Source organism: Melozone crissalis, unplaced genomic scaffold, assembly GCF_028551555.1.
Source record: "Melozone crissalis strain CALT ecotype California unplaced genomic scaffold, PUWL_Pcris_2 ptg000045l_1, whole genome shotgun sequence".
Taxonomy (NCBI): domain Eukaryota; kingdom Metazoa; phylum Chordata; class Aves; order Passeriformes; family Passerellidae; genus Melozone; species Melozone crissalis.
In genome coordinates this window covers 23,849,493-23,859,689 of record NW_026535823.1, presented here as the reverse complement: position 1 = coordinate 23,859,689, position 10,197 = coordinate 23,849,493, and the positions used below count along the sequence as shown (strand labels likewise).

Genomic DNA, 10,197 nt, shown 5'->3' with positions numbered 1-10,197 from the left:
GGGGCTGTGGGTCCCCTTCTCCATCAGATCCCTGTGCCGGCAGGGGACAGAGGAGGAAAGTGGAAATGGGTATTAAGCCAAGAGATTTTGCCTCCCTTTTTCAATATGGAATTGCTTGGTAGCTCCTGTTCTCAGTTCTGAGGTAGAAGAGAGTTGATCTGCTACAGAACTGAACATGCCTTTTACCAGCTTTATATGAAAAAGTAAAATTCAGTCTTAGGCCCTCATGGGAAATGTGTTTCTAGCTGCTCGCTACTTACTGCCAGGAAAACTAGCTGTACCATTTTCTGGCAGAGGTAATTGTGCTTGTACAAATGTCCCAGTTCTAAGGGGAATTCTTTCAAGCATATTTACAGCTATGGAGTTGGTTATGGAAGTCTTCTGTTACCCACAGAGGTTGCAGGGCTACCCAGGAGACCAAAGCTCCCTTTGCTCCAGACAGGCTTGGTCTCTCAGAGCTGCATCACCCGGGCCAGGAGCCACCTCTCACCAGCGAGGGACCAGGGCATGTCCCTGAGCAGGGCACGAGCTCCAGGGGACAATGGCACTGCTGGCTGTGCCCCCAGCTCATGATTGTGTCCAATGCCTGTGTGCTTGCCTCACTTCTCTGCTCTGGCCTCTCCCCGGAGACACCAGAACCACAAAATCCACCTCAGCTGCCTTGCAGAGGGTGGCTCGCAGTCGTCAAGGTTACCGGTCCCTGTGCTTTAATTAAGCACACAGGCACTGCACGGGGTATTTTCAACAGCTAGGGGAAAGGAGGAAGGGGCGCTGGCAGTCCTCAGAGGGGCTGGTGAGCGTCACCATAAATCTGGGCAGATGAGACCCCCTGCAGGTCACTGCTGTTATTTAGCTGATCTCCACACTCGTCAGGGTTATTATGAACACACTAATGAGGTACCTTTGGCTCCCCATAGCAAGGAAGGAGCAATTGGGAGCAAGAAAAGGGACAACATCTGTGTGATAATGTCTTTGAGATGTTACTGCTGATGTCCCACCCTGGAGAAGGCAGCAGAAAGAAGGGGAACTTTAACATCCCACTGGTACACTGCCACTTTCTCATGGAATGAGCAAAACCATTCCCCTTAGACAGCAGGCAGCAGCCCCCCATGTCTGTGTAGGCTCTTGGCTTGTTCTTGAGTAAGACTGAAAACACTCTTTCAAGCCCTAGCAGCATCTAGATCAGACAGATCTGGGTAGCACTGGGAGTTGAGGCCTTAGAATAACTTTTGAAAGAAAGTTTTGTGCTCAAAAACCACAACATCAACTTCTGCCATTGTCACACCTCCCTCTTGCAGTGGCTCTATCCAGCTCCCATCCTTTTTTTCCTGGCTGCCAGCCAAGCTGTGGAGCAGACCAGAGATGATAATGTTGGTTATAGTAATTTAATAGGAAGAAGCAGATAATAGAAAAATAAGTGAATAGAAAATAGTGGCAGCAAAAGAGCTGAGGGGAATTAAGGGCACAGGCAGGAGGGATGGAGGTGCTGGCCCTGGGAAGGACAAGTGAACTCAGTCCTTGGGCTGTGCCCTCCAGCCCAGGGTATGACACAGGCTGAGTGTCCCCTGAGGGAGCAGAGCTTTGGCCTCGCTGCCACCATCACCTGCAGCCCCCAGAATCTGGAGAGTGATCACCAGCCCAGGGCAGAGTGATTGCAGCAGTGGAGTCCTGAGCAGAGGGATGCTCTGGCCATGTGGGTGCTTCACCTGGGCTCATGTAAATCATCCCATTTCTTGTACTTTGGCCTCTCTCCCTCTGCCCTTTGCAGGGGCACTGGGAGCATGGCTGGTGCACATCTCAGCCTGGCCTTGCAGAGCCCAGCAGATCCCAGCCTGCCCCCTGTCCCCTTGAGGGGATGGGGCATGATTATGATGGTCTTGGCCCAGGTATCATCCCTAAACAGCTGCTTTCATCCTCCAGGAGCTCTTCAGTGCAGAATGAGGAGAGGGCCTGCTCTCCAAGGAAGACAGCTTGGCACTTGTAGGGATTTTCAATTCTTAAGGAAGCTGGAAGTCAACTGACTGGAGCAGAAGAGCTAATCATTGAGTGAGTCATTCCCCCTCCCAAAGCTGAAACATTAAACCAGTTTTTTTTTTATGAAAGGCAAATTAAATCCCACAAGTCAGAAGCCAAGAAAAGAGAATTTATCAAAGAGCAGAAGATGCCACTGTGAGACTTGCAGGCAGACAGAGGGAGCATTTGCTCAGCAGCCCAGGATATTACATCTCCTGTGCCTCTCCTCCAATGTGAGGAGCACTGCCATTCATCTATTTTTAATAACAATGACGCAGGCAGTAAACCTGACTTCAAGGCTGGAATATCATCTTCTTCCCTCTGCATATCTGTCCTGACTCATCTTCTGTTCCAAGAGCTCTCCACAGCTTGGTAGCCCAGCAAAGGAAGAAAGGAAGAACAGAATTGAAAAAAAAAAAACAAACCAAAAACCGTGGATCAGAGAGCAAAGCATAAGAGTTAGAGACTCATTCTGGGCAAGGAACAATTAACCCTGTGACTTCACTGGCTCAGGGAGCCAGGGAAAATTAAGGGTCTGGGGAACTTAAATGTATCTGGAGGCAGGCTGATCAGAGAGTGGGATCTCTCAGAGAGCTGAGCAAGGATCTGGTAGCATCTGGGTGCTTGTAGGTCTTGCAGCTCTGCAAAAAGGGCTGGAGAAAGCAGGGGCAGAGCTAAAGGTGCCCAGGCCTGGGGTGGCTGGTGGGGGGGACAAGCTGAAGTGGCAGAGGTCTCCAATTTCAGTGCCACAAAAGGGAAAAATCTCTTCACTCTTGTATCTGCAGAGATAAGCAGTGAGTGCAAGTGTGAGGAGCATAACCAGAGGAGAGGCTGCTGTGCAGCCAGAGGACACAAAAAGCTGTGCTTTCATCCCAGAGATAACCTGCCTTAGCTGGGGAGTGAGGACAGCACACCAGGCAATGCAGAAACCCTTTTGTGCCTCAATGTGAGGCAGGAGAGGTGGGACTGATGGTCTTTGGGCTGTTGGCCTTGTTCTTCACAGGACTGTGTGGCCTCTTTCAGCATCCACCATGGCCCAAGATAGTGCAAATCTGTATTTCTGCCCTTTAGTGGGTGAATACAAAGCTAATACAGCTTCATCAGATGTTTAAAGTTTCCCCCTTCAAAACTGGTACTCAGACATCTCAAAAGTTCAGATGCTGCTGAGAGAAGCCAGGCCTGCCCTGAGTGTTGGGGTCTCACCCTTTGCTCCTCAGATCCCAAGGGCTGGGGCATGGTGTGATGGGCTCTACCCAGGGCTCAAGCAAGGCACAGTGACACAGGGTCAGTCCTGGCTCCTTGTCCCAGTGTTTGCACAGCCTCATGGCTGGGAGCACCCCAGAGCAGGCAGGAGCCAGCTGGTGAGCTCAGTGCCACTCCACAAGCAGGGCAGCACCAGGAGCTCGGTGACAGCCATGCCACAGCAGCGAGCCAGGGCAGGCAGGCTCTGCATTGCAGCCAAGGCAGCAGATGGCCCTGCTGAGCAGGCAGGGCAGCACAGGGCTGCAGCACCAGTGCCAGTACAGGAGCTGTCAGTTTGGGCACATCCATCTGCCCTAGAACAATCCCTGTCCAGTTCCCCAGGCAGGGTGTCTGGTGCTGGGCCAGGCCCCTGGAAGAGGAGCATGGGAGATGCTCTGACATTCCCATGGTTGCCAGGTCTCCTGCAGAGATGTGTGGTGGTGGGGTTGGGCTGACATGGAGCAGGCTTTGAGCACAAGGGCACACTGGCCACCTCCTCTGCACCAGTGGTGAGACAGAATTGTTAACCCAGAATTGTTAACCCAGCTGGGCAGAGGGCGGGTTTATCCTTGTGCAGAGGACAGCGTGCAGGCTGCCCCACAGAGCCCTCCTTGCTGCCAGGAGCATGGGTATGACAAGGCAAGGGGCAGGGGGGCAGAGCACAGCCCCAGCTGTGCCTTCCCCTGCTCAGAGTAGCAGGAAATGCCCTCTTGCCTACCAGCAAACTCTCTGTTCTGCAAAGGCCACCTGCAAGGCTGGCTGAGGGAGGCACATGTGGGACAATGTTCCTCCCAGGGAACCCATAAAAATGGTTTTCAAAATCTAGGGGTTTGGTGTGTGACTGGAAACCTAAAGGTATAATTTTTTCATGGCTGCTCTGTTAAATGTCCACCTAGTACAGGAGCTAGAAAAGGACCTATGTTGGCATTAATCAAGAGAAAATTCCTGGAATTTCCATGGGGACTCTCTCTTCCAGCTCCTGTGACATGATTTCAGATCTCCACAGGAGTAAATCAGAGCAGAATTTGACCAGTCCTACCCAAAGATGGTTTTTCTTGACAGGTTTCATTACAGAAAGTATTTAATGGGTTAAATCACTAAAGTGCCCAATCTCATCACAATACTGTGAGGTCAAACCACCGTCTCAGTCCCTTGGCAGGGAAGAGAGACAGTCCCTGTCGTGTGACACTTGTTTAATTTTGGAGCCCACAGAACCTCTGCTGGGGAAGACACCAGCTCTGCTGCAGTGGGGGCAAATTTACATGGATTCCTTGCATCAGCTTTCTTCTTGGGAAGGAGAAATCTCCCAAACCTCTCTCCTCCGGGGCATTTGCAGATCCCGGAGGAAGGGAGTTCCCCCTTCTGCCTGCTCTCACCCACCTTCTCCTGTCTGCTTTTATGTCCAGCCAGGAGTGAACCCTGTGTTTTTTTCTGCTTTTAAAACACGACTTGTTGTTGAGATGAAGCCACAGGAGGGCTCATAAGATGATTTATTTCCCTCTCTAAACAAGACTCAGTCACGTCACGAGTCACAGGACCTCTCGCAATGTTACATGAAACAATGTGAGCGTTTCCAACCCAGGTTCAGCTTCCCTGGATCTCTCTGGTGTGTTTTAGTGATGTGCTTTGCACCAGTGTTTATTCCTGGATATTACCAGTAAGACATTCGCAGCCCCAAAAGCAGGAATTACACATATCTTGCTTGGGAAACGAAAAGGAGGTAAATTGTTTGATGGGAAACAGGGGAATGATAATTAATTTGCGCAATTCTGGGATCAGTTCCTAAAAAGAGCGGTAATGAAAACTACCAGCAGATGTCATCTTAAAGCCAACTAAGAGCTTCCCAAGCAGCAGGAATGAGGATATCAGGGAGATACTGTTTTTTTTTTTAAAGAGGATACAAAGTCGCAGGATCACTGGACCATGACAGGAAGGACCCCAGAGCTGACTTTACAAATTCTTGCTGAGATAAATCCCAGCAAAATATGAAGCATTGAAATTTAATTTATTAAAAAAAAAAAAAAGTTCTAAAGAAAAAATCTTGCTAAAATCCTCTATTCTGAGACTCAATTCTGCTTGAATATAGAGAAAAGAGACTGATGGATTTGAGTAGTTCCATCTGCTTTGTCACTCTCTAAAATATGATGGATGTAATAATATTTTTAATGGCTTAATTACCAAAGCTTGCTGCACCCTGTGTTTGAGTTGTCATTAGAATAGGTGTTTGCAGGTGGTTGATATTTAACATTTGTGAGCGTGGGAAAATTTCCTGTGAAGGAAATCCTGCAGGAAATTAAGAAAACAAGACATTTTTTGCCCACACCAAAGTACTTTCAACCTGTTACCTGTGCAAAGATAATAATAGCTTTTGTAGGTGAACATATGGACAAAATTTCACTGTAGACTCTTGGTTGAAATTCTGAGACTAAATTTAATCAAGGCATTGCAGAATAGAGAGATTTTAATCCAGCTGTAAGGAAAGGTCTCTGTTCAGTATTTAGAGCTGGTGCTAATGTGTCCAACGTCAAACTCCCTCAAGCACATTTTCAATCATGCTGAAAAGACTAGATGTAAAATTATTTATGAACAATAATGAGAAAACTTATTACCAATATGGTACAGCAAAGCTGAGTGACACATTCTTGCCCAAGACCCTTTTTAGTCACAACTTTTCTGGTTTTTAACTCTTTGGGCTTTGGTTATTCTATCCATAACTGTATAGTAAATGAATTTTGTTTGTGGAAGAGTTTCAGTAAAAATAGCTCAGCCTCTGCCAAAGATGAGGTCAGGGAAAAAGTCAACCTCTCGCCAATGTAAACCAAAACCAAATCCCCCTCACAAATGTTTAATGAGATGTTTTAGTCCTGTCATGCTTTGGAATGGATACTTGGAATCCAGCAGTCGATCACAGCAGGAAGAAAGGTGTCTTTTTCCATACCTGTTACAGGCTGCCTACATGTGGATAAGTGCTAATTTGAAAAATAGCAGTTTGTATGTGAAAAATCCCAGGTTTATTTCATCCTGGCAGCCGAACCCCCAGAATATGTGAGCTGGATTAAGCAGGTTCCAGGCGGGGACCGGGGAGACAGAGCCGTGTGACCGACCCCAGGAGCGGGGGCAGACAGATGGGAAAAACCGGAGGAGTAAAGGCTGAAGCTGCACATCCTGGAGAGAGGAGGAGACGGGAGCAAGGGATGGGGAAACCCAGCAGGGGACGGGCAGTAAGGGGCAATAACAGCAGGGCTGCCACCATGGAGCCCAGCCGAGGCCACCGCGGGCCGCCTGCGAGGGGCTCAAGGAGGGGATGGGACCGGGACCGGGACCAGGACCAGGACCGGGACCAGGACCCGATTCGGGACACACGACTGCCCGCCCCGTTGACAGGTTCAGCCACCGTCGCTAAAAGCACACGGTGATTGGTTATTGCGCCCGCCCATCACTGCCCGTTCCGCTTTCCTACTGGCTGATTCTTTTATTTATAACCCGCCCTCAGGAGCTGGCCAATCAGAGCGAGGCGCCCATAGCAACGCCCCCTCTTCTTCCTGCCTCTGTCTCCCGCGCGTCTCTCGGGAGTTGTTGTTGCTTCTGTGATTGGTCAGACAGCGTGTCGCTCAAGCGCCCACGACCAATTGGAAAGGGGCATTCACGCAGTCTACCTGCGAATCCCTCCGCCCGGTTTTCTTTTCCCATTGGTCAACAGGCACTGTCCATCACACTTCACCTGGGGCCGATTGGCTGCTGGGGAGGGGCGGCTCCCGGCCGGTTCCCGCCCCGGCGCTGTGGGCGGTGGCGCTCGCGAGGAGGAGGAGGAGGAGGCGGAGCCGGCGGTCGCGGCCCCGGGTCCCGCAGCCGGGCTCCCGCCTCACATGGGGCCCCCGCGCCGGCCGCAGCGGCGGGGCGGACCCGCGCCGGGGTGCTGAGGGGCCGCGGCTGCGGGATGCGGCCATGAAAGCCCGCGCCGCCCGCGGGCCCTGCAGGCGCCGCCGCTCAGGTAACGGCCGGCGCGGGGGCGGCGCGGGGCAGGTCCGGGCGGGTCGGCGGCGGGGAGCGGGGCCGCTCCCGGGAAGGGGCTCCCTGCCGGCACGGGGGTCTCGCCGCCCTGAGGTGAGCGGGGCGTGCCGGGGAGCAGGTGCGCGGAGCAGGAGAGGGGCGGCGGGAAAGCCGCGCTCTGCTCCGGGGACAAGGGTCTGGCGGCGCCCGGCGCGGATCTTTGCCCGGCCGGGATCGCCTTGGAAATGTTCGCTCTGCCAAGGGGTGCGAGGGCTTGGCTCGGCTTTTACTGTTTGAGTGCAGCCCTGTAAGGATACGTGAATCACGCGTTAATGACAGGCTCGAGTGTCCGGGTGTATGTGCGAATAGGTTTGCCTTATGGCCTTCAGGTGAGACGTGCTATATAAATGTGGGTGGTCACTCCTAATGTTGTGTTCCTTGGAGGGTCTGGAAGGTTTTTGCTTCAAGTACGGGGGACTTTCCCCTTGTGTGTTCCTGTAAGTGGTGCTGTAACAGTTGAAAGCTACAATTTCAAGAGTAATGAATTGAATTGGGAAGAATACTGAGTTGAATTTTATTGAAACCTTTCTGTTTGCCTCTCTAAAAAAAGCAACAGCTAACATTTAGGTTAGTTTATGAGAAGCCTTTGTGCTTCGATTTTTTTTTTTTTGGTCGTTGTTGTTTTATTTTTTAATAGAGATCAGAGTTCTACCATATTTTATTGTCTGCAAAATCAACAGACTTATAGTTCCATGGGCTTAATTAGGCAGTGGAATTTGCAACCTAAGATAAGAATTTTTATGAGAAACTCTGACGTGCCATGTGGACTAGTCATAAACCTTTCCATTTAGTCATCATCCTTGGAAATTATTGTTGCATGCCAATAAAAATGTCATTTTCTGATTCTTGCAGTGTTCAGCTGTAGACATGGCTGAGTAATTCCATTGTCCATTTTGGTTTGTGTAAAACTTTCCTGCAGAACGAGTAGTTTACACTGAAGGCAAAGGTGTGTTCCCTATACCTGGTGGCAGGTGTGTCCTCTCCTGTGTTTTTTGCTTTGATTTGTTGTGTGGCTTTTTATTAGGATGAACAGCTGGCAGCTGGGACCAGGCACAAATTAGGGCTACAGAGCAAGGCTTGCTTCAGTTCTTCATATTTTTGTGACTGTGGAAGGACAGAGTTAGTTCACAAGAGCTGCCCTGGTGGCACAGGCCTCCTGTAACTTAGTTATACCCTCTGACTCCAGATATTTGCTTTTGCCATTGTAATCCTTTATGCAAATAATTTCATGGACTCATGAAAGAAATGGAAGTTTGAAGGAGGGGTCTGTTGCTTCTGTATCTGCTGCAGAAAAGAATGAAGCTTGTGGCTCACTTGCATCATAGGTTCCCTTTCTGTATTTTTCCTGTAGCAGACACCCGTGCGTTTGCACAATGGCAGAACTCTTTGCTGTGTCCTTGCAGTGTGGCATCTGCAAGCTGGCACAAAAATGAGAGCTCTGCTAGGCAAGATCCAAAAAAGGTCAGTGTTCATAATTTTTCCTTAGAGCCCTTTTCTGCTTATTAGTTCCCTAACATATTCATTTGGAGCTGTGTGTTCTTCAGTAAGTCCATCTAATAATCAGCAACTGTATCACAGCGGCTCCATCTGTTGTCTGTTGCCAAGTCCTCTTTCTGACTTAGATTGTAAGCTTCTTTTCATATGATCCTGTCACTTTTTGTTAAGTTGAACACATTGCTGGTAGTGGCTAAACCACTTTCTGGTGTGGTTGTGCTGTTGGTTGCACGGGAGAAATGGAGCAGCTTTTGCAGCCAGCAGTGGAGCTGGTTGAAATAACTTTGCTTTTGATGGCTGACCTGGTGCACTCCAGGTCCATGCTATGAGTTATGTGTTTTCCATTGCACAGGAGCTTCACATTGGTGTGTAAACACCAGCAGACATCAGTGTCTGCAGTACCTTGAGAACAACGGGTTTGGGAAGCCCTGTTCTCACTGGAGAAAGTCATGAATTATTGAAAACCAAGCTACTATTCCATTTGTGCAGTAAACAAGGTACTCGGTGTTTCACTGTAAGGTGCAGCCAGTAACACAGCCCTGTGCTTAGTGAGGGTAGCCCACAGAATGTCTTCAGTATTTGTGGAGATGGTGCTTTAAGCAGGAAAATACAAATATTGACTGCCTTGTGTGGGGTGCATAAATATCAGATTGTGTCCCAGAGATGTCAGTCAGGTATGGAATTCAGCCTGTTGACTTTGTCTTCATCCCTCTGTCAGGCATTCGTGTTCTCTTCCCTTTGCTGTTCTGGATTGTCTCACTGGCTGCATTGAAACAGCAAAAGTTGTTTCCAGCCTCATGTGAAACCCTCAGTGCTGGCAGAGCTGTCAGCCCTCACTGCAAACCCAGCACAGAGGCTGGGGGGAATTCCTAGATTGAGATGTTACAATACCTGCTGGTATTAGAAGGCTTTGATTCCCTTTCTTTTTATTAAGAGCTCAGCAAATGTCAGCCTGCTGACACCTGGAAGGCATGAGCAGCTTCTCAGTGTCTCTGCTGGGCTCTGTTTTGTTAAGCAAACATAATGTATTAAAATTATCCATTTGAAGCAGCAGCTGTGTCTTGTACATGATCTACTTGAGTGCTGATGTAACTCCAGTGATGCTCTGTCCCCAGGCTGGAGCCTGTCTGCACTGTGTGTGACTGAAACCAGGCTAGGACAGGAGTGGATTGTTGCAAGGTCCTTAGCAGAGCTTCAGTTTTGTATTGTAGTTGGACCCTAGAAAATGCTGGTAATTACACTGTGGGCATAAGGATCAAGTAGTTTTCTGTTTGTGAGTTTTTAATATTCTCCCTCAGTTATATTTGCCTTCTAAATATGTGCTAGAAATTATGCCTGTGCCTGCTGAAAATATTTTTAAACCTACAACCTTGGCCCTGAATCCTGAGCTCTGCTGTA

At 49.4% G+C, this 10,197-nt stretch overlaps 1 protein-coding gene across 1 annotated transcript in view; it reads left to right on the top strand.

The window, feature by feature from the left end:
• Nucleotides 1–7,172: 7,172 nt before the first annotated feature.
• Nucleotides 7,173–10,197, top strand: part of TESK2 (testis associated actin remodelling kinase 2) — a 74,159-nt gene continuing 71,134 nt past the window's right edge. The window contains exon 1 of the mRNA XM_054285863.1: nt 7,173–7,246. The gene's annotated coding sequence lies outside the window, so the exon portion shown is untranslated. The remainder of the gene's footprint in view (nt 7,247–10,197) is intronic.